Raw genomic sequence first — 25541 nt, forward strand, 5'->3', positions numbered from 1 at the left:
CCACGTCACAGAACTTGAGGTACGAACAAATGTCATGTTCCAGAGAAAGTGTAAAAGATCGGTGAAGAATCCAGCTACGAACTGGTCCGTTTGTCACAACTTGGGAAGCTCAAGAGAGACGGTGTGGCCACATTACCATAACGCTGTTTATTTAATAGCCTCAGATATGAGGTTTACATCTAATTGTTGTATAAGATGAATGAGTGAGTATGATACTGTTTGTATAATTGTGTAATGTGATTTTGGACTGTTTAATGAAGGAAACTCCAATTCCCTTTTGATTTGAACTAAATCAGAGGACCGCCCCTGAGCCCAGTTAGGGTCAGACATCCTGGGACAGCCCCTGAGCCCAGTTAGGGTCAGACATCCTGGACCGCCCCTGAGCCCAGTTAGGGTAAGACATCCTGGGACAGCCCTTTTCTGCCATTCTGAATAAAACCCAACTTTTAGAAATCATCACCAGACCATGTTTATCTCAATCACGGGAGTACAAAGGTGGCAGACCATTGCTGAATCTTTTAACCATAACACGTGGTTAAACTCCTAGACTATCGATACCGACAGAATAAGAACAAGTCTTTGATACTAATTACTAGTCTGCAGCTAGGAATTCGGCATCATTGAACGCGAAGAACGACAACCGCCGAAACATCCATTCTATAACGAATGTCACTTTGAACTATCCCCTCTAATCAAGACAGAGGGAGAGAGACAGACAATTCTACAAAAGAAAGACTTTTCACTAGCGATCAAGACGACACACTGAGCGTAAATATATATGTTGATTGCAATTGTTCCCGAATGAGTGAGCGTTCATGTGTAAAGGATTAGCATTTTAATTGTTATAGTTAACTCTGTAGTGACTTCTTAGTCGACCCCCCCCATTGCCCCTTTGTCTATCAAGCCGCCATGCAGGTTCAGCCCACTAGGGCACATCCTATCATTTCATGTAACCATATTTACTGTTTGTTTATGCATTTCTGTGAATTACTTAGTTAGTAATAAATAAACTATTTAAGACAATTGATATATGGATGACTCATAGTGAAGACGGGGTTCGTGCAGATAACCAATAATTTACGACGTTTGGAATGAGACTAACTTGAGGTTAAATAAATAAAATCATTAATCAGAAGACTTTTGATCGGATATGAAAATATCTGTAAGGTTATATTGGTAAATTATAACTTTGTAATCTGAATGCTTTCCTTGGTGCACCAACTTCCTAGTTAATTACAGTTACATGATTATTCAGTTTAATCGAGTAACTAATTACAGAGAATCTTTGATAAAACAAAGTCTTCAGTTTAATGATGGTAAAGACACGACAACAGTATGGGCTCTGAGTCACACAAAATGACTGACACACAGGCATCCAGGGCTGGCATGCAGCCTGCTCAGCCCTCACATTAACTATATGGTTTTTATAGGCTGTCAGCAAAGCCTAATACTATACAACTAGGATCCACGCTGCTTCTGAAATAGTTTGACCCCTAGCCAGGGCTGCTGCTGGTCTGAATACATCCTGGAGTGCCAAGCCAGTCGATGACAATGTGTGTGTGTCAGTGTTTGTGACTGGCGTGTGTGTGTGTGAACATCTACATAGAGGTGTGTGTGTGTGTGTGTGTGTGTACGTGTATGAATGCTCTATGTACATTTCAATGCATAATAAAACCTTGGCACACTCTACAGAGGACAGGGTCAGGTTGGCCTTGACCAGATCTGTTTGTTGGGTCTGCTGGGACGGACAGACAAAATCAACAGATGTCAGAGGGAGGGGGACCCAGCTCCATGCAGGCAGCACCAGCTGTGCCCCATCCTGACTGGCAGTGAGCGGAGAGGTCTTGCAATAGCACGCTGAGCAGATGAGGTGGCCAGAAACAACAACAAGACACAAACACACACACACACACACACACACACACTAGCACAACACTCTAAACACACACACACTCACACACACTAGCACACGCACTCTACACACACACACACACACACTCACACACACTAGCACACACACTCTACACACACACACACACACACACACACACACACACACACACACACACACACACACACGCACACACACACACACACACACACTAGCACACGCACTCTACACACACACACACACACACACACACACACACACACACACACACACACACATACACACACACACACACACACACAAACACACACACACACACACACACACTAGCACACACTAACACACACACTCTACACACACACACTAGCACCCGCACTCTACACACACTAGCACACGCACTCTAAACACACACACACTCACACACACTAGCACACGCACTCTACACACACACACACACACACTCACACACACTAGCACACACACTCTACACACACACACACACACACACACACACACACACACACACACACACACACACACACACTAGCACACACACTCTACACACACACACTAGCACAGGCACTCTACACACACACACACACACACACACACACACACACACACACACACACATACACACACACACACACACACACACAAACACACACACACACACACACTCACACACACTAGCACACACTAACACACACACTCTACACACACACACTAGCACCCGCACTCTACACACACTAGCACCCGCACTCTACACACACACAATAGCACCCACACTCTACACACACACACACACACACACACACACACACACACACACACACACACACACTAGCACCCGCACTCTACACACACACACTAGCACCCGCACTCTACACACACACACTAACACACTAGTACACACACACTCTACACACACACACTCACACACTAGCACACGCACTCATACACTAGCATACACACTCACACTCTAGCACACGCACTCTACACAAACACACTAGCACACGCACTCTACACACTCACACTAGCACAAGCACTCAACACACACACTCACTCACACTAATACACGCACTCTACACACACACACTTACACTCACACACTAGCACACGCACTCTACACACACACACTCACACACTAGCACACACACTCTACACACACACACACACACACACACACACACGCACTCTACACACATACACACTAACACACGCACTTTACACACACGCACTCTACACACACACGCACTCTACATACACACTCACACACACTAACACACGCACTCATACACTAGCACACACACTCACACTCTAGCACACGCACTCTACACACACACACTCACACACTAGCACACGCACTCATACACTAGCACACAAACTCACACTTACACACTAGCACACGCACTTTACACTCACATACTAGCACACTAGCACACACACTCATACACTAGCACACGCACTCTACACACACACACACTCACACACTAGCACACGCACTCTACACACACACACTAGCACACGCACTCTACACACTCACACACTAGCACACGCACTCTACACACACACACTAGCACACGCACACTACACACTCACACACTAGCACACACACTCTACACACTCTACACACTCACACACTAGCACATGCACTCTACACACACTGGCACACGCACTCTACACACACACACACACACACACACACGCACTCTACACACACACACACACACACACACTAACACACACACTCTACACACACACACACACTAACACACGCACTCTACATACACACTCACACACACTAACACACGCACTCACACTCACTCTAGCACACGCACTCTATACACTCACACTCACACTAGCACACGCACTCACTCACACTAACACACGCACTCATACCCTAGCACACACACTCACACTCACACGCTAGCACACGCACTCTACACACACACACTTGCACACTAGCACACACACTCATACACTAGCACACACACTCACACTCACACACTAGCACACGCACTCTATACACTCACACTCACACTAACACACGCACTCACTCACACTAATACACGCACTCTTCACACTCACACACTAGCACACGCACTCATACACTAGCACACACATTCACACTCACACTCTAGCACACGCACTCTACACACTCACACTCACACACTAGCACACGCACTCTACACTCACACACTAGCACACGCACTCTACACACACACACTCACACACTAGCACACGCACTCATACACTCCTTCAGGTCTGCATTATTGCCTCCGCCAGGTCGTCAGGTCTGCAGTATAGCCTCCGTCAGGTCTACAGTATAGCCTCCGTCAGGTCTGCAGTATAGCCTCCGTCAGGTCTGCAGTATAGCCTCCGTCAGGTCTGCAGTATAGCCTCTGTCAGGTCTGCAGTATAGCCTCCGTCAGGTCTGCAGTATAGTTTCTGTCAGGTCTGCAGTATAGTTTCTGTCAGGTCAGCAGTATAGCCTCTGTCAGGTCTGCAGTATAGCCTCTGTCAGGTCTGCAGTATAGTTTCTGTCAGGTCTGCAGTATAGCCTCTGTCAGGTCTGCAGTATAGCCTCCGTCAGGTCTGCAGTATAGCCTCCGTCAGGTCTGCAGTATAGCCTCTGTCAGGTCTGCAGTATAGCCTCCGTCAGGTCTGCAGTATAGCCTCTGTCAGGTCTGCAGTATAGCCTCCGTCAGGTCTGCAGTATAGCCTCCGTCAGGTCTGCAGTATAGCCTCCGTCAGGTCTGCAGTATAGCCTCCGTCAGGTCTGCAGTATAGCCTCTGTCAGGTCTGCAGTATAGCCTCCGTCAGGTCTGCAGTATAGCCTCCGTCAGGTCTGCAGTATAGCCTCCGTCAGGTCTGCAGTATAGCCTCCGTCAGGTCTACAGTATAGCCTCCATCAGTTCTGCAGTATGGCCTCCTTCAGATCAGCAGTATAGCTTCCGTCAGGTCTGTAGAACTGCCTCCATCAGTTCCGCAGTATGGCCTCCGTCAGGTCAGCAGTATAGCTTCCGTCTGGGCTGCAGTATAGTTTTCGTCAGGTCTGCAGTATAGCCTCCGTCAGGTCGGCAGTATAGCCTCCGTCAGGTCTGTAGAATAGCCTCCGTCAGGTCTGCAGTATAGCCTCCTTCAGGTCAGCAGTATAGCCTCCGTCAGGTCTGCAGTATGGCCTCCTTCAGGTCAGCAGTATAGCCTCCTTCAGGTCTGCATTATTGCCTCCGTCAGGTCAGCAGTATAGCCTCCGTCAGGTCTGCAGTATGGCCTCCTTCAGGTCAGCAGTATAGCCTCCGTCAGGTCAGCAGTAGGGCCTCCTTCAGGTCTTGAGTATGGCCTCCTTCAGGTCAGCAGTATAGCCTCCTTCAGGTCTGTAGAACTGCCTCCATCAGTTCCGCAGTATGGCCTCCGTCAGGTCAGCAGTATAGCTTCCGTCTGGGCTGCAGTATAGTTTCCGTCAGGTCTGCAGTATAGCCTCCGTCAGGTCGGCAGTATAGCCTCCGTCAGGTCTGTAGAATAGCCTCCGTCAGGTCTGCAGTATAGCCTCCTTCAGGTCAGCAGTATAGCCTCCGTCAGGTCTGCAGTATGGCCTCCTTCAGGTCAGCAGTATAGCTTCCGTCTGGGCTGCAGTATAGTTTCCGTCAGGTCTGCAGTATAGCCTCCGTCAGGTCGGCAGTATAGCCTCCGTCAGGTCTGTAGAATAGCCTCCGTCAGGTCTGCAGTATAGCCTCCTTCAGGTCAGCAGTATAGCCTCCGTCAGGTCTGCAGTATGGCCTCCTTCAGGTCAGCAGTATAGCCTCCTTCAGGTCTGCATTATTGCCTCCGTCAGGTCAGCAGTATAGCCTCCGTCAGGTCTGCAGTATGGCCTCCGTCAGGTCAGCAGTATAGCCTCCGTCAGGTCAGCAGTAGGGCCTCCTTCAGGTCTTGAGTATGGCCTCCTTCAGGTCAGCAGTATAGCCTCCGTCAGGTCTGCAGTATGGCCTCCTTCAGGTCAGCAGTATAGCCTCCTTCAGGTCTGCATTATTGCCTCCGTCAGGTCAGCAGTAGGGCCTCCTTCAGGTCTTGAGTATGGCCTCCTTCAGGTCAGCAGTATAGCCTCCTTCAGGTCTGTAGAACTGCCTCCATCAGTTCCGCAGTATGGCCTCCGTCAGGTCAGCAGTATAGCTTCCGTCTGGGCTGCAGTATAGTTTCCGTCAGGTCTGCAGTATAGCCTCCGTCAGGTCGGCAGTATAGCCTCCGTCAGGTCTGTAGAATAGCCTCCGTCAGGTCTGCAGTATAGCCTCCTTCAGGTCAGCAGTATAGCCTCCGTCAGGTCTGCAGTATGGCCTCCTTCAGGTCAGCAGTATAGCTTCCGTCTGGGCTGCAGTATAGTTTCCGTCAGGTCTGCAGTATAGCCTCCGTCAGGTCGGCAGTATAGCCTCCGTCAGGTCTGTAGAATAGCCTCCGTCAGGTCTGCAGTATAGCCTCCTTCAGGTCAGCAGTATAGCCTCCGTCAGGTCTGCAGTATGGCCTCCTTCAGGTCAGCAGTATAGCCTCCTTCAGGTCTGCATTATTGCCTCCGTCAGGTCAGCAGTATAGCCTCCGTCAGGTCTGCAGTATGGCCTCCGTCAGGTCAGCAGTATAGCCTCCGTCAGGTCAGCAGTAGGGCCTCCTTCAGGTCTTGAGTATGGCCTCCTTCAGGTCAGCAGTATAGCCTCCTTCAGGTCAGCAGTATAGCCTCCTTCAGGTCAGCAGTATAGCCTCCGTCAGGTCAGCAGTATGGCCTCCTTCAGGTCTTGAGGGTGGCCTCCTTCAGGTCTGCAGTATAGCCTCCTTCAGGTCAGCAGTATAGCCTCCGTCAGGTCAGCAGTATGGCCTCCTTCAGGTCAGCAGTATAGCCTCTGTCAGGTCAGCAGTATGGCCTCCTTCAGGTCTTGAGTATGGCCTCCTTCAGGTCAGCAGTATAGAGTCCGTCAGGTCTGCAGTATGGCCTCCTTCAGGTCAGCAGTATAGCCTCCGTCAGGTCAGCAGTATGGCCTCCTTCAGGTCTTGAGTATGGCCTCCTTCAGGTCAGCAGTATAGAGTCCGTCAGGTCTGCAGTATGGCCTCCTTCAGGTCAGCAGTATAGCCTCCGTCAGGTCAGCAGTATGGCCTCCTTCAGGTCTTGAGTATGGCCTCCTTCAGGTCAGCAGTATAGCCTCTGTCAGGTCTGCAGTATAGCTTCCGTCTGGGCTGCAGTATAGTTTCCGTCAGGTCTGCAGTATGGCCTCCTTCAGGTCAGCAGTATAGCCTCCGTCAGGTTAGCAGTATGGCCTCCTTCAGGTCTTGAGTATGGCCTCCTTCAGGTCAGCAGTATAGCCTCCGTCAGGTCAGCAGTATGGCCTCCTTCAGGTCTTGAGTATGGCCTCCTTCAGGTCTGCATTATTGCCTCCGCCAGGTCGTCAGGTCTGCAGTATATCCTCCGTCAGGTCTGCAGTATAGCCTCCATCAGGTCTGCAGTATAGTTTCTGTCAGGTCTGCAGTATAGTTTCTGTCATGTCTGCAGTATAGTTTCTGTCAGGTCTGCAGTATAGCCTCTGTCAGGTCTGCAGTATAGTTTCTGTCAGGTCTGCAGTATAGCCTCTGTCAGGTCAGCAGTATAGCATCCGTCAGGTCTGCAGTATAGCCTCCGTCAGGTCTGCAGTATAGTTTCTGTCAGGTCTGCAGTATAGTTTCTGTCATGTCTGCAGTATAGTTTCTGTCAGGTCTGCAGTATAATTTCTGTCATGTCTGCAGTATAGTTTCTGTCAGGTCTGCAGTATAGTTTCTGTCATGTCTGCAGTATAGTTTCTGTCAGGTCTGCAGTATAGTTTCTGTCAGGTCTGCAGTATAGTTTCTGTCATGTCTGCAGTATAGTTTCTGTCAGGTCTGCAGTATAGCCAATGTCAGGTCTACAGTATAGCCTCCGTCAGGTCTGCAGTATAGTTTCTGTCATGTCTGCAGTATAGTTTCTGTCAGGTCTGCAGTATAATTTCTGTCATGTCTGCAGTATAGTTTCTGTCAGGTCTGCAGTATAGCCTCCATCAGGTCTGCAGTATAGTTTATGTCAGGTCTGCAGTATAGCCTCCGTCAGGTCTGCAGTATAGTTTCTGTCATGTCTGCAGTATAGTTTCTGTCAGGTCTGCAGTATAGCCTCTGTCAGGTCTACAGTATAGCCTCCGTCAGGTCTGCAGTATAGTTTCTGTCAGGTCTGCAGTATAGCCTCCGTCAGGTCTGCAGTATAGTTTCTGTCAGGTCTGCAGTATAGTTTCTGTCAGTTCTGCAGTATAGTTTCTGTCAGGTCTGCAGTATAGCCTCCGTCAGGTCTGCAGTATAGCCTCTGTCAGGTCTGCAGTATAGCCTCTGTCAGGTCTGCAGTATAGTTTATGTCAGGTCTGCAGTATAGCCTCCGTCAGGTCTACAGTATAGCCTCCTTCAGGTCTGCAGTATAGCCTCCATCAGTTCTGCAGTATAGCCTCCGTCAGGTCTGCAGTATAGCCTCCATCAGTTCTGCAGTATAGCCTCCGTCAGGTCTGCAGTATAGCCTCCGTCAGGTCTGCAGTATAGTTTATGTCAGGTCTGCAGTATAGTTTCTGTCAGGTCTGCAGTATAGCCTCCGTCAGGTCTGCAGTATAGTTTATGTCAGGTCTGCAGTATAGCCTCCGTCAGGTCTGCAGTATAGTTTATGTCAGGTCTGCAGTATAGCCTCCGTCAGGTCTGCAGTATAGTTTATGTCAGGTCTGCAGTATAGCCTCCGTCAGGTCTGCAGTATAGTTTATGTCAGGTCTGCAGTATAGCCTCCGTCAGGTCGGCAGTATAGTTTCTGTCAGGTCTGCAGTATAGCCTCCGTCAGGTCTGCAGTATAGTTTCTGTCAGGTCTGCAGTATAGTTTCTGTCAGGTCTGCAGTATAGCCTCCGTCAGGTCTGCAGTATAGCCTCCGTCAGGTCTGCAGTATAGCCTCTGTCAGGTCTGCAGTATAGTTTATGTCAGGTCTGCAGTATAGCCTCCGTCAGGTCTACAGTATAGCCTCCTTCAGGTCTGCAGTATAGCCTCCGTCAGGTCTGCAGTATAGCCTCTGTTTATGTCTGCAGTATAGCCTCTGTCAGGTCTGCAGTATAGCCTCCGTCAGGTCTGCAGTATAGCCTCCATCAGTTCTACAGTATAGCCTCTGTCAGGTCTGCAGTATAGTTTATGTCAGGTCTGCAGTATAGCCTCCGTCAGGTCTACAGTATAGCCTCCTTCAGGTCTGCAGTATAGCCTCCATCAGTTCTGCAGTATAGCCTCCGTCAGGTCTGCAGTATAGCCTCCATCAGTTCTGCAGTATAGCCTCCGTCAGGTCTGCAGTATAGCCTCCGTCAGGTCTGCAGTATAGTTTATGTCAGGTCTGCAGTATAGTTTCTGTCAGGTCTGCAGTATAGCCTCCGTCAGGTCTGCAGTATAGTTTATGTCAGGTCTGCAGTATAGCCTCCGTCAGGTCGGCAGTATAGTTTCTGTCAGGTCTGCAGTATAGCCTCCGTCAGGTCTGCAGTATAGTTTATGTCAGGTCTGCAGTATAGCCTCCGTCAGGTCGGCAGTATAGTTTCTGTCAGGTCTGCAGTATAGCCTCCGTCAGGTCTGCAGTATAGCCTCCGTCAGGTCTGCAGTATAGCCTCCGTCAGGTCTGCAGTATAGTTTCTGTCAGGTCTGCAGTATAGTTTCTGTCAGTTCTGCAGTATAGTTTCTGTCAGGTCTGCAGTATAGCCTCCGTCAGGTCTGCAGTATAGTTTATGTCAGGTCTGCAGTATAGCCTCCGTCAGGTCGGCAGTATAGTTTCTGTCAGGTCTGCAGTATAGCCTCCGTCAGGTCTGCAGTATAGTTTATGTCAGGTCTGCAGTATTGCCTCCGTCAGGTCGGCAGTATAGTTTCTGTCAGGTCTGCAGTATAGCCTCCGTCAGGTCTGCAGTATAGCCTCCGTCAGGTCAGCAGTATAGCCTCCGTCAGTTCTGCAGTATAGTTTCTGTCAGGTCTGCAGTATAGTTTCTGTCAGTTCTGCAGTATAGTTTCTGTCAGGTCTGCAGTATAGCCTCCGTCAGGTCTGCAGTATAGCCTCCGTCAGGTCTGCAGTATAGCCTCTGTCAGGTCTGCAGTATAGTTTATGTCAGGTCTGCAGTATAGCCTCCGTCAGGTCTACAGTATAGCCTCCTTCAGGTCTGCAGTATAGCCTCCGTCAGGTCTGCAGTATAGCCTCTGTCATGTCTGCAGTATAGCCTCCGTCAGGTCTGCAGTATAGCCTCCATCAGTTCTGCAGTATAGCCTCCGTCAGGTCTGCAGTATAGCCTCCATCAGTTCTGCAGTATAGCCTCCGTCAGGTCTGCAGTATAGCCTCCGTCAGGTCTGCAGTATAGCCTCCATCAGTTCTGCAGTATAGCCTCCGTCAGGTCTACAGTATAGCCTCCGTCAGGTCTACAGTATAGCCTCCATCAGTTCTGCAGTATAGTTTCTGTCATGTCTGCAGTATAGTTTCCGTCAGTAGTTAATGTGCTGCGTTTGTCTGTGCTCAGAGTATCTGTAGGTCAGTAGTTAATGTGTTGCATGTGTCTGTGCTCAGAGTATCTGTAGGTCAGTAGTTAATGTGTTGTGTGTGTCTGTGCTCAGCGTATCTGTAGGTCAGTAGTTAATGTGTTGCATGTGTCTGTGCTCAGAGTATCTGTAGGTCAGTAGTTAATGTGTTGCATGTGTCTGTGCTCAGAGTATCTGTAGGTCAGTAGTTAATGTGTTGTGTGTGTCTGTGCTCAGAGTATCTGTAGGTCAGTAGTTAATGTGTTGCATGTGTCTGTGCTCAGAGTATCTGTAGGTCAGTAGTTAATGTGTTGTGTGTGTCTGTGCTCAGAGTATCTGTAGGTCAGTAGTTAATGTGTTGCATGTGTCTGTGCTCAAGTATCTGTAGGTCAGTAGTTAATGTGTTGCATGTGTCTGTGCTCAGAGTATCTGTAGGTCAGTAGTTAATGTGTTGCATGTGTCTGTGCTCAGAGTATCTGTAGGTCAGTAGTTAATGTGTTGCATGTGTCTGTGCTCAGAGTATCTGTAGGTCAGTAGTTAATGTGTTGTGTGTGTCTGTGCTCAGAGTATCTGTAGGTCAGTAGTTAATGTGTTGCATGTGTCTGTGCTCAGAGTATCTGTAGGTCAGTAGTTAATGTGTTGCATGTGTCTGTGCTCAGAGTATCTGTAGGTCAGTAGTTAATGTGTTGCATGTGTCTGTGCTCAGAGTATCTGTAGGTCAGTAGTTAATGTGTTGCATGTGTCTGTGCTCAGAGTATCTGTAGGTCAGTAGTTAATGTGTTGCATGTGTCTGTGCTCAGAGTATCTGTAGGTCAGTAGTTAATGTGTTGCATGTGTCTGTGCTCAGAGTATCTGTAGGTCAGTAGTTAATGTGTTGCATGTGTCTGTGCTCAGAGTATCTGTAGGTCAGTAGTTATTAATGTGTTGTGTGTGTCTGTGCTCAGCGTATCTGTAGGTCAGTAGTTAATGTGTTGCATGTGTCTGTGCTCAGAGTATCTGTAGGTCAGTAGTTAATGTGTTGCATGTGTCTGTGCTCAGAGTATCTGTAGGTCAGTAGTTAATGTGTTGCATGTGTCTGTGCTCAAGTATCTGTAGGTCAGTAGTTAATGTGTTGCATGTGTCTGTGCTCAAGTATCTGTAGGTCAGTAGTTAATGTGTTGCATGTGTCTGTGCTCAGAGTATCTGTAGGTCAGTAGTTAATGTGTTGCATGTGTCTGTGCTCAGAGTATCTGTAGGTCAGTAGTTAATGTGTTGCATGTGTCTGTGCTCAGAGTATCTGTAGGTCAGTAGTTAATGTGTTGCATGTGTCTGTGCTCAGAGTATCTGTAGGTCAGTAGTTAATGTGTTGCATGTGTCTGTGCTCAAGTATCTGTAGGTCAGTAGTTAATGTGTTGCATGTGTCTGTGCTCAGAGTATCTGTAGGTCAGTAGTTAATGTGTTGCATGTGTCTGTGCTGATCTATTATCTGCTGGTCTTATTGCGCTTCTGTTCTGTAAGGACACTCTGTATGATGGAGCTGTGTGAAGAACAGCCCCATGCTGCCAGGGACCCACGCAGTGTGTGTGTCTGTGTGTGTGTGTGTGTGTGCGTATTTGTGCTGATTCCCACTCCTATCCTGCATGTTCACACCTTGTCTGCCAGCTCAGTGGGCGAGTGGAGAGCAGTGGGATATCTCATCTTCTCCTGCAGGGCCGTGATTAACTGGACCTTATTCCACTGACCCTCTGGCAGCGCACGGACCGACACGCACACAGACACGCGCATACACACACGTGTGCATACACGCACCGACACGCACACACACACGCGTGCATACACGCACCGGCACACACACACGTGTGCAGGCACCGACGCGCACACACACACGTGTGCAGGCACCGACACGCACACACACACGCGTGCAGGCACCGACACGCACACACACACGCGTGCAGGCACCGACGCGCACACACACGCTGTTGAATCCTATCAACCATAGTTTGATGATTCACAGTTCACATGAACTATACAGCTCCAAGTTTCAACTCTTGCCATGTTGTTCCAGTTTGTTTAACTCTGTTACCATCCAGCCCTCAATAAAAAGTCCAAACAGTAAAACTTCTATCAGAATACTTCATATCATTAGAGAGTTGTCTCTTAAACTGTCTCAGAAGTCGTTTGCGGTGGCTGCACTAGTTTGTCTTCTTTGATCATCTGCTGACAAGCTAAAGCTTGGCTCCCTAATAGGACTCCTCACGGCTGTCTTCTGACTGAAGTTCAGCTGGACTAATAGGACTCCTCACGGCTGTCTTCTGACTGAAGAAGTTCAGCTGGACTAATAGGACTCCTCACGGCTGTCTTCTGACTGAAGAAGTTCAGCTGGACTAATAGGACTCCTCACGGCTGTCTTCTGACTGAAGAAGTTCAGCTGGACTAATAGGACTCCTCACGGCTGTCTTCTGACTGAAGAAGTTCAGCTGGACTAATAGGACTCCTCACGGCTGTCTTCTGACTGAAGAAGTTCAGCTGGACTAATAGGACTCCTCACGGCTGTCTTCTGACTGAAGAAGTTCAGCTGGACTAATAGGACTCCTCACAGCTGTCTTCTGACTGAAGTTCAGCTGGACTAATAGGACTCCTCACAGCTGTCTTCTGACTGAAGAAGTTCAGCTGGACTAATAGGACTCCTCACAGCTGTCTTCTTAATGAAGTTCAGCTGGACTAATAGGACTCCTCACAGCTGTCTTCTGACTGAAGAAGTTCAGCTGGACTAATAGGACTCCTCACAGCTGTCTTCTTAATGAAGTTCAGCTGGACTAATAGGACTCCTCACAGCTGTCTTCTGACTGAAGAAGTTCAGCTGGACTAATAGGACTCCTCACAGCTGTCTTCTGACTGAAGTTCAGCTGGACTAATAGTACTCCTCACAGCTGTCTTCTGACTGAAGTTCAGCTGGACTAATAGGACTCCTCACAGCTGTCTTCTGACTGAAGTTCAGCTGGACTAATAGGACTTCTCACAGCTGTCTTCTGACTGAAGTTCAGCTGGACTTATAGGACTCCTCACAGCTGTCTTCTGACTGAAGGTCAGCTGGACTAATAGGACTCCTCACAGCTGTCTTCTGACTGAAGATCAGCTGGACTAATAGGACTCTTCACAGCTGTCTTCTGACTGAAGGTCAGCTGGACTAATAGGACTCCTCACAGCTGTCTTCTGACTGAAGTTCAGCTGGACTAATAGGACTCCTCACAGCTGTCTTCTGACTGAAGGTCAGCTGGACTAATAGGACTCCTCACAGCTGTCTTCTGACTGAAGGTCAGCTGGACTAATAGGACTCCTCACAGCTGTCTTCTGACTGAAGATCAGCTGGACTAATAGGACTCCTCACAGCTGTCTTCTGACTGAAGTTCAGCTGGACTAATAGGACTCCTCACAGCTGTCTTCTGACTGAAGTTCAGCTGGACTAATAGGACTCCTCACAGCTGTCTTCTGACTGAAGTTCAGCTGGACTAATAGGACTCCTCACAGCTGTCTTCTGACTGAAGTTCAGCTGGACTAATAGGACTCCTCACGGCTGTCTTCTGACTGAAGATCAGCTGGACTAATAGGACTCTTCACAGCTGTCTTCTGACTGAAGTTCAGCTGGACTAATAGGACTCCTCACAGCTGTCTTCTGACTGAAGTTCAGCTGGACTAATAGGACTCCTCACAGCTGTCTTCTTAATGAAGTTCAGCTGGACTAATAGGACTCCTCACAGCTGTCTTCTGACTGAAGATCAGCTGGACTAATAGGACTCCTCACAGCTGTCTTCTGACTGAAGTTCAGCTGGACTAATATGCTACATCAACTACAGGGACAGGTAAATAGTTAGAACATTTAGGAACTGAGTTTGTCAAACAAACACCCAACCTGAAACAAGGTCATTAGGGCTCACCAAAGGGTCCGCAGCTTAATTGACTATGGCTGTGATTCAAACAAACTGCAGTATGGTGACATGGCAATGCGTTCGACTTAATTTATGTTTGTGTTGATATTCACAACGTTTAGCGGAAATGTGATTGCTGGGAACCTCAGGGAAATTGCAGTGAGATGTCAGTGCAGTATGGTTTTGTATCAATCCAGGGCTATGAGAGTATTTAACTACTGTGAATAAAGGCCTACATACTGACTGTATAAGGACGTGTACTGAACTTCAAACACAGTGTCATTTAATAGATGTAGAAATACACCCATTAGGAAGCTGTGGTGGTGCTGTCTGTCGCTGGACATGTTATCCACCAGGATATGTGACTGGGGGTAATTGAAAGCCATGTATCAGACAGCCAGCAGGTCAGTGACGGGGCCACAGACTCTGGTATGGTTCCTCTCCTCAGCTCTGTGTGGGGCTGGATGAATGACCAGACCATCTGACTCTCACTGCTCTCTAGCCATGACCCACAGCAGCCATGTGTGTAAAATGACTGAGCTCAAATAGCGATATTGAGAAAGTGTGTGTGTGTGTGTGTGTGTCTGTGTGTCTGTGTGTGTGTGTGTGTGTGTGTGTGTGTGTGTGTGTGTGTGTGTGTGTGTGTGTGTGTGTGTGTGTGTGTGTGGAAGAGTGAAAATAGCAGGAGTGTGTAGGCTTCTGTTTGTGTCTCTTCCTCTATGTTTATTGTCATCTACAGAGTCAGATCACCTGTTACTGTCAGGGCCCTCCACACAGACACACAGACAGGCAGGGAACCACCATGTCCTCCTACTCACTGCACTTCAACACGCCGCTGATTAATCCTCATTTATCAGACGCCTCTTTTCTGCCCCCTCAGCCAATCAGATCACCTGTTACTGTCAGGGCCCTCCACACAGACACACAGACAGGCAGGGAATCACCATGTCCTCCTACTCACTGCACTTCAACACGCCGCTGATTAATCCTCATTTATCAGACGCCTCTTTTCTGCCCCCTCAGCCAATCAGATCACCTGTTACTGTCAGGGCCCTCCACACAGACACACAGACAGGCAGGGAACCACCATGTCCTCCTACTCACTGCACTTCAACATGCCGCTGATTAATCCTGATTTATCAGACGCCTCTTTTCTGCCCCCTCAGCCAATCAGATCACCTGTTACTGTCAGGGCCCTCCACACAGACACACAGACAGGCAGGGAACCACCATGTCCTCCTACTCACTGCACTTCAACATGCCGCTGATTAATCCTGATTTATCAGACGCCTCTTTTCTGCCCCCTCAGCCAATCAGAGCTCCTAATGAAGTCTCTGCCGACTACATAGTGTGTGTGTGGGGGGGGGGGGGGGGGGGGGGCTGTGTGTGTGATTGTGGGTGTATGCAGTCTTCTTTGGGGTCTCCAGCTGTGTTGTACCACGTTCCCCCTGAGCGTCTCCTTGTCATTACTGCTGATTGGGCCAAATATGATGACACCCAATTAGACAGCCCATATGCTGTTGGGAGAGGAGATGGAGTGTATCGTTCAGTTGTCACTATTAGATATGTGGCAGGAATTGGATCTGTGAAAGGTACAACAAAAATTCGAATTTTGTGGAATTGGAAACACTCCACACTCACGTTCACAGCAGCTGAGGCTGGTGAGGGGAGGAAGGCTCATAATAATGGCTGGAATGGAGTCAATGGAATGGTAACCACCACATGGAAACCAGGTGTTTGATGTGTTTGATTCCATTCCATTGACTCCATTCCAGCCATTATTATGCAGTATTACCGTTCTCTATGGGCTCTGGTCATAGTAGTGAAATATATGCCATAGGGTTCCACTTCTCTGTTGTACTGCAAACCCTGTGTATCATGATATTACTGTCAAGGACACGTCATCGTTATCAAAGGTAATTGTTTCGTTTCCATGACAACAAGAACCCTCTTCCTGTACACAGGCCCTTGTCAATAGAAGTGGAATGTAAAGAATACATTGACCGATCATTGGCCCTTGTGTATGAGATGAAAAATAGGTATATTTCTGTATAAGAAAAATGGACAAAAGACCCAGTTGGCTTACAAAGAAACAAGTATTGCTCGTGAATGAAATGAACTGAATAGACATCTTGACTCTGCCGCTGTCTAGGCTAGTTGGCGTCTGTCTTCACTCTGTGTTGAGTGAGTGGAGACACCACTGACCTCAATAGAGTGGATTATATTAGCTATGTCTGTGCTTCTCAAATGGCACTAATTTTTACCAGAGAACTATGGGCCCAGGAAAAAAGCACGGGGCTCTGGACAAAATGAGGGCCCTATATGGGGTCTAGGGTGACATTTGGCACACAGTCTATCTCTATTGGAGCCACACTCAATGAACCTCAACAAAGATGTCAACCCACCGATTGGTTTGAGATAGGTCAACACTGGTTCCTCAAACTCCCCTCCTGTCACCCAATGAGTAAACATCCTGATAATCATCCTAACCATCCTGCTAATCATCCTGATAACCATTCCGCTAATCATCTTGAATACCATCCTGCTAATCATCCTGATAACCATTCTGCTAATCATCCTGATAACCATCCTGCTAATCATCCTGATGACCACCCTGCTAATCATCCTGATAATCAACCTGCTAATCATCCTGCTAACCATCCTGCTAATCATCCTGATAACCATCCTGCTAATCATCCTGATAACTATCCTGCTAATTATCCTGATGACCATCCTGCTAATCATCCTGATAACCATCCTGCTAATCATCCTGATAACGATCCTGCTAATCATCCTGCTAGTCATCCTGATGACCATCCTACTAATCATCCTGCTAATCATCCTGATGACCATCCTGCTAATCATCCTGATAACCATCCTGTTAATCATCCTGCTAATCATCCTGAACTGTCCCCCGGTTTTCTGTAATTAGTTTCTGTCAGGAGTCGGTCATCACTCTTATGGACCGTGGGGAATGTCTAGGGGCTAACAAAAGCTGGGAAGTGTGTGTATGTGTTTTTTGTCACGAGCCTGACTAGGTCACACAGAGGGCGATTTATATTTATTGTGTGTGTGTGTGCACGTACGTGTACTGTATATGGTCCATGTCACACACACACACAATCACACACACATCACACACGCCATTCACAAACACTGACACACATTGTCATCGCCTGGCTTGCACTCCAGGATGTATTCAGACAAGCAGCAGCCCTGGCTAGGGGTCAAACTATTTCAGAAGCAGCGTGGAAATGTAACTTGACTACTGACAGGCCTGCACTTCAGTTCCACTGCATGGTGCAACACCGATAAGAGTCCCCCTGGGGCTGTCTGTTATTCAGATTGAGTCAAGAAACAAAGAAAACAACCACACACACACACACACACACACACACACACACACACACACAGGGTCTTTATTTCATTGAGATATAACTAAGACACATGGGTTTTCAGGACACTGTGAGAATATCATTTGGGTGAGAATTAACAATAGAAAAGGACAGAGTGTGCTTAGCTAAGGCCTGCGTCTGAAATGGCACCCTATTCCCTATGAAGTGCACTCCTACCTCTCTAGTGAGTTATCTCCTAGTAGGATCTTCCTCTGGCCTGGAGAGGAGAAGAAAGACAAAGACAGAAAGAGAAAGAAAAGGTCTAAGAACTGAGGTTTGTTTTCAGCTTGTTTTTCATGTTGCTGGTCTTTGATTATTTCTTATTAATGAATGGGGGAAAAATAGATACTGTTACATATCGGGATATTCTTTTTCACGATTTGTCATATCATTTTGACAATATCGCAATACTATTTTTGAGCTAGTTGACTGTATCTGCACCATCTTCTTTTTAATTGGGGAGCCAATTAGTTTTCAGCACTTTTATTTCCATGATGACAACTTGTTTTCTCAGGGCTCTCTCTTGTCCCCCTGCAGCAGTATTGAACTACAATACATATAGAATCGTGTGCATCGCAATACATGTCGGATCAGCACCATCATCTCCATACATCATCTCCATACATCATCTCCATACATCATCTTCATACATCATCTCCATACATCATCTCCAAACATCATCTCCATACATCATCTCCATACATCATCTCCAAACATCATCTCCATACATCATCTCCATACATCATCTCCATACATCATCTCCATACATCATCTTCATACATCATCTCCATACATCATCTCCAAACATCATCTCCATACATCATCTCCATACATCATCTCCAAACATCATCTCCATACATCATCTCCATACATCATCTCCATACATCATCTCCATACATCATCTCCATACATCATCTCCATACATCATCTCCATACATCATCTCCATACATCATCTCCATACATCATCTCCATACATCATCTCCAAACATCATCTCCATACATCATCTCCAGTGGACAGATCATGTAGACTGAAGAATCTGCCAGGACTGAATGGTATGCGTGAGATAACGAGCAGCATTAGTTCCATTTTGGGGTTTTCATCACTGGTTATTTGGACGTATCAGAATTGGGTGAAGGCGGTGCTTAAACTGCGAAGGTAGAGACTACATTTTTGACGGAACTCTCAATTTCTGACACGAATGAGTACAGACATTAATCACGCAGCTGAACAAATTACACAATATTTCACTTCTGGGTTAACAGATTAAGCCGTTTGTGTGTCTACATCAGGCCTGCGTCCCAGGTTACCCAGAGAGACATAGCTGTACCATACAGTAAGAGGACCCTGTAGACAGAGGTACTGTAGGGTGAGGGTCAGCTCCCAGGTTACCCAGAGAGACATAGCTGTACCATACAGTAAGAGGACCCTGTATACAGAGGTACTGTAGGGTGAGGGTCAGCTCCCAGGTTACCCAGAGAGACATAGCTGTACCATACAGTAAGAGGACCCTGTAGACAGGTACTGTAGGGTGAGGGTCAGCTCCCAGGTTACCCAGAGAGACATAGCCATACCATACAGTAAGAGGACCCTGTAGACAGAGGTACTGTAGGGTGAGGGTCAGCTCTTACATTCTTTCCACTAACAGTCTTGTGACAGATCACCTGCATTGTGGGTAATGCCTTTCAAAATGAACATGTTCCGTAATCAGATGACTTTTATGTGTAACGGAGTAAAGTAACACGTGACTCTATCTCTTCCGGCCGTGTGTTTCCATGATCCGATCTCCACTTGTTTCCACATTTAGTTCTGGAGCGAGCTAAGAAAGAGAAATGTCATGACAGCTGTCCATAGAGATGTATAGAGCACACTGCTTTGATCTTTGCCGTTGTGGCTCAGTTGTTAGAGCATGGCACTTGTGTTCAATTCCCACGGGGGACCAGTAAGAAGATGTTTTACTACAGTAAGTCACTCTGGATAAGAACGTCTGCTAAATGACTCAAATTGAAATGTTCAAAAATAAATAGTGCACTACTTTTGACCAGGGTCCATATGTAAGGAATAGGGAGCCATTTGGGACACCCCCTCAGTCACTGCATAGCCTTGCCAGTGAGATGATAACATCCAGTCAGAGGCTAACTCTCACCCTGTGGTTCACTCATCTGAGTCTAATGTTGACTGTTTACTCACAACCGGCTAACTGTCTGCCTCCTCTGTTACATTCAGTCAACACCCCCTCCCACCTGTCTCCCTCCCATCTGATGGAAGCAACAGAAAGAGAGAGGGATAGAGAGAGAGATAAATAAAGAGCGAGAGAGGGGACAAGAATGAGGAAAAAGCCATAGGGGACAAAAACAGAGAGAGGGCAAGAAAGAGAGTTGAGCCTGTCAAGCTGCACCCTGGATGTCTTTAACCCAGCTCCGTACCCCAGCGTCCCCCACATCAAATCTCCTCTCCACCTACATCTGCTTGTCTAGCTCCTGAGTGGCACAGCGGTCTAAGGCACTGCATCTCAATGCTAGAGGCGTCACAGTAGTGCCTGGTTTGAATCTGGGCTGCATCACATTTGGCCGTGATTGTGAGTCCCTAAGGGACCCCTCCCCGCGCACAGTTGGTCCAGGTTTGTCCGGGGAAGGCCGTCATTGTAAATAAGAATTTGTTCTTAACTGACTTGCCTAGTTAAATAAAGGTTAAAAAACCTCCACTGACCTTTCAATGGTCACCATTCAGTCAACACCCCTTTCCCTTCTCTGTTGTTACATTCAGTCAACACCACTCCTACCTGTCTCCCTCCTCTGTTGTTACATTCAGTCAACACCCCTCCCACCTGTCTCCTCCTCTGTTGTTACACTCATTCAACACCCCTCCTACCTGTCTCCTACTCTGTTGTTACACTCAGTCAACACCCCTCCTACCTGTCTCCTCCTCTGTTACATTCAGTCAACACCCCTCCTACCTGTCTCCTCTGTTGTTACATTCAGTCAACACCCCTCCTACCTGTCTCCCTCCTTTGTTGTTACATTCAGTCAACACCCCTCCTACCTGTCTCCTCCTCTGTTGTTACATTCAGTCAACACCCCTCCTACCTGTCTCCTCCTCTGTTGTTACATTCAGTCAACACCCCTCCCACCTGTCTCCTCCTCTGTTATCTCTTATGTCTGTCTCTTTCCGTTTTGTCACCAAAGCCCCATATACCACCCACCACTGCGACCTGTATGCTCTCGTCGGCTGCCCCATGCTACATATTCGCCGCCAGACCCACTGGGTCCAGGTCATCTATAAGTCTATGCTAAGCCTTATCTCAGCTCACTGGTCACCATAGCAATAGCCACCCGTAGCACGCTGGTCATGCCAAAAGCCAACACCTCTTTTGGCCGCCTTTCCTTCCAGTTTTCTGTTGCCAGTGACTGGAAATAATTGCAAACCTCGCTGAAATTGGAGACTTATATCTCATTCACTAACTTTAAACATCAGCTGTCTGAGCAGCTTACCGATCGCTGCAGCTGTACACAGCCCATCTATAAATAGCCCATACAATCTACCTACCTCATCCCCATATTGTTGTTACTTACTTTTTTTCTCTTTTGCACACCAGTATTTCTACTTGCACATCATCATCTGCACATCTATCACTCCAGTGTTAATTTGCCAAATTGTAATGACTTCGCTACGATGGCCTATTTATTGCCTTACCTCCTCACGCCATATATACTTTTTCTATTGTGTTATTGACTGTACGTTTGTTTATTCCATGTGTAACTCTGTGTTGTTTGTGTCGCACTGCTTTGCTTTATCTTGGCCAGGTCACAGTTGTAAATGAGAACTTGTTCTCAACTGGCCTACCTGGTTAAATAAAGGTGAAATAAAATAAATGTAAAAAAAATATCTCTTCCCCTGATCTCCTCTCTACTTGTCTTTCTATTCTGTCTCTCCTCTACTTGTCTTTCTATTGTGTATCTCCTCTCTACTTGTCTTTCTATTCTGTCTCTCCTCTACTTGTCTTTCTATTGTGTGTCTGTCCTCTCTACTTGTCTTTCTATTGTGTCTCTCCTCTCTACTTGTCTTTCTATTCTGTCTCTCCTCTCTACTTGTCTTTCTATTGTGTGTCTCTCCTCTCTACTTGTCTTTCTATTCTGTCTCTCCTCTACGTGTCTTTCTATTCTGTGTCTCTCCTCTACGTGTCTTTCTATTCTGTGTCTCTCCTCTACTTGTCTTTCTATTCTGTGTCTCTCCTCTACTTGTCTTTCTATTCTGTGTCTCTCCTCTACTTGTCTTTCTATTGTGTATCTCCTCTCTACTTGTCTTGCTATTCTGTCTCTCCTCTACTTGTCTTTCTATTGTGTGTCTCTCCTCTACTTGTCTTTCTATTGTGTGTCTCTCCTCTCTACTTGTCTTTCTATTCTGTGTCTCTCCTCTACTTGTCTTTCTATTGTGTGTCTCTCCTCTCTACTTGTCTTTCTATTCTGTCTCTCCTCTACTTGTCTTTCTATTCTGTGTCTCTCCTCTACTTGTCTTTCTATTCTGTGTCTCTCCTCTACTTGTCTTTCTATTCTGTGTCTCTCCTCTACTTGTCTTTCTATTGTGTGTCTCTCCTGTACTTGTCTTTCTATTCTGTCTCTCCTCTCTACTTGTCTTTCTATTCTGTGTCTCCTCTCTACTTGTCTTTCTATTCTGTGTCTCTCCTCTACTTGTCTTTATATTATGTGTCTCTCCTCTACTTGTCTTTCTATTGTGTCTGTCCTCTACTTGTCTTTCTATTGTGTATCTCCTCTCTACTTGTCTTTCTATTGTGTGTCTCTCCTCTACTTGTCTTTCTATTGTGTGTCTCTCCTCTCTACTTGTCTTTCTATTCTGTCTCTCCTCTACTTGTCTTTCTATTGTGTGTCTCTCCTCTCTACGTGTCTTTCTATTCTGTGTCTCTCCTCTACTTGTCTTTCTATTGTGTGTCTCTCCTCTCTACTTGTCTTTCTATTCTGTCTCTCCTCTACTTGTCTTTCTATTCTGTGTCTTTCCTCTACTTGTCTTTCTATTCTGTCTCTCCTCTACTTGTCTTTCTATTCTGTGTCTCTCCTCTACTTGTCTTTCTATTGTGTGTCTCTCCTGTACTTGTCTTTCTATTCTGTCTCTCCTCTCTACTTGTCTTTCTATTCTGTGTCTCCTCTCTACTTGTCTTTCTATTCTGTGTCTCTCCTCTACTTGTCTTTCTATTCTGTGTCTCTCCTCTACTTGTCTTTCTATTGTGTGTCTGTCCTCTACTTGTCTTTCTATTGTGTATCTCCTCTCTACTTGTCTTTCTATTGTGTGTCTCTCCTCTACTTGTCTTTATATTGTGTGTCTCTCCTCTCTACTTGTCTTTCTATTCTGCCTCTCCTCTCTACTTGTCTTTCTATTCTGTCTCTCCTCTCTACTTGTCTTTCTATTCTGTGTCTCTCCTCTACTTGTCTTTCTATTCTGTGTCTCTTCTCTACTTGTCTTTCTATTGTGTGTCTCTCCTCTACTTGTCTTTCTATTCTGTCTCTCCTCTACTTGTCTTTCTATTGTGTGTCTGTCCTCTCTACTTGTCTTTCTATTGTGTCTCTCCTCTCTACTTGTCTTTCTATTCTGTCTCTCCTCTCTACTTGTCTTTCTATTGTGTGCCTCTCCTCTCTACTTGTCTTTCTATTCTGTCTCTCCTCTACGTGTCTTTCTATTCTGTGTCTCTCCTCTACGTGTCTTTCTATTCTGTGTCTCTCCTCTACTTGTCTTTCTATTCTGTGTCTCTCCTCTACTTGTCTTTCTATTCTGTGTCTCTCCTCTACTTGTCTTTCTATTGTGTATCTCCTCTCTACTTGTCTTGCTATTCTGTCTCTCCTCTACTTGTCTTTCTATTGTGTGTCTCTCCTCTACTTGTCTTTCTATTGTGTGTCTCTCCTCTCTACTTGTCTTTCTATTCTGTGTCTCTCCTCTACTTGTCTTTCTATTGTGTGTCTCTCCTCTCTACTTGTCTTTCTATTCTGTCTCTCCTCTACTTGTCTTTCTATTGTGTGTCTCTCCTCTCTACTTGTCTTTCTATTCTGTCTCTCCTCTACTTGTCTTTCTATTCTGTGTCTCTCCTCTACTTGTCTTTCTATTCTGTGTCTCTCCTCTACTTGTCTTTCTATTCTGTGTCTCTCCTCTACTTGTCTTTCTATTGTGTGTCTCTCCTGTACTTGTCTTTCTATTCTGTCTCTCCTCTCTACTTGTCTTTCTATTCTGTGTCTCCTCTCTACTTGTCTTTCTATTCTGTGTCTCTCCTCTACTTGTCTTTATATTATGTGTCTCTCCTCTACTTGTCTTTCTATTCTGTGTCTCTCCTCTACTTGTCTTTATATTATGTGTCTCTCCTCTACTTGTCTTTCTATTGTGTCTGTCCTCTACTTGTCTTTCTATTGTGTATCTCCTCTCTACTTGTCTTTCTATTGTGTGTCTCTCCTCTACTTGTCTTTCTATTGTGTGTCTCTCCTCTCTACTTGTCTTTCTATTCTGTCTCTCCTCTACTTGTCTTTCTATTGTGTGTCTCTCCTCTCTACGTGTCTTTCTATTCTGTGTCTCTCCTCTACTTGTCTTTCTATTGTGTGTCTCTCCTCTCTACTTGTCTTTCTATTCTGTCTCTCCTCTACTTGTCTTTCTATTCTGTGTCTTTCCTCTACTTGTCTTTCTATTCTGTCTCTCCTCTACTTGTCTTTCTATTCTGTGTCTCTCCTCTACTTGTCTTTCTATTGTGTGTCTCTCCTGTACTTGTCTTTCTATTCTGTCTCTCCTCTCTACTTGTCTTTCTATTCTGTGTCTCCTCTCTACTTGTCTTTCTATTCTGTGTCTCTCCTCTACTTGTCTTTCTATTCTGTGTCTCTCCTCTACTTGTCTTTCTATTGTGTGTCTGTCCTCTACTTGTCTTTCTATTGTGTATCTCCTCTCTACTTGTCTTTCTATTGTGTGTCTCTCCTCTACTTGTCTTTCTATTGTGTGTCTCTCCTCTCTACTTGTCTTTCTATTCTGCCTCTCCTCTCTACTTGTCTTTCTATTCTGTCTCTCCTCTCTACTTGTCTTTCTATTCTGTGTCTCTCCTCTACTTGTCTTTCTATTCTGTGTCTCTTCTCTACTTGTCTTTCTATTGTGTGTCTCTCCTCTACTTGTCTTTCTATTGTGTGTCTCTCCTCTACTTGTCTTTCTATTGTGTGTCTCTCCTCTACTTGTATTTCTATTGTGTCTCTCCTCTCTACTTGTCTTTCTATTGTGTGTCTCTCCTCTCTACTTGTCTTTCTATTGTGTGTCTCTCCTCTACTTGTCTTTCTATTGTGTGTCTCTCCTCTACTTGTCTTTCTATTCTGTGTCTCTCCTCTACTTGTCTTTCTATTCTGTCTCTCCTCTACTTGTCTTTCTATTCTGTATCTCTCCTCTACTTGTCTTTCTATTGTGTGTCTGTCCTCTACTTGTCTTTCTATTGTGTATCTCCTCTCTACTTGTCTTTCTATTCTGTGTCTCTCCTCTCTACTTGTCTTTCTATTCTGTCTCTCCTCTACTTGTCTTTCTATTGTGTCTAGTGTAAGAGATGGATGAATGGAAAGGGTGAATGAGGGGAAAGGGGAGGAGGAGATGGTGAGAGAGAGTGTTAACATCTAAGGTTGGTGAACAGTGATTGTAGAAATCAGGGCAGCAGTAGTGAGATGGGACCAGCCCTCACTACTTCTCCCCCACTGAGTGGACTACAGAGAGTTAAACATACGGTACAGATCTCTCCCTGTATGTCTCACTACATCGCTCTCTCTCCCTCTCTCTGTTCCTCTCCCC

General features: G+C 46.4%; 1 protein-coding gene across 2 annotated transcripts in view; it reads left to right on the forward strand.

Moving 5' to 3' along the window:
• LOC110514490 (cytoplasmic phosphatidylinositol transfer protein 1-like) overlaps positions 1 to 25541 on the forward strand; it is a 114392-nt gene that overhangs the window by 31932 nt on the left and 56919 nt on the right. The window lies entirely within an intron of this gene.

The sequence above is a fragment of the Oncorhynchus mykiss genome, unplaced genomic scaffold (assembly GCF_013265735.2).
Source record: "Oncorhynchus mykiss isolate Arlee unplaced genomic scaffold, USDA_OmykA_1.1 un_scaffold_215, whole genome shotgun sequence".
Lineage (NCBI taxonomy): Eukaryota > Metazoa > Chordata > Actinopteri > Salmoniformes > Salmonidae > Oncorhynchus > Oncorhynchus mykiss.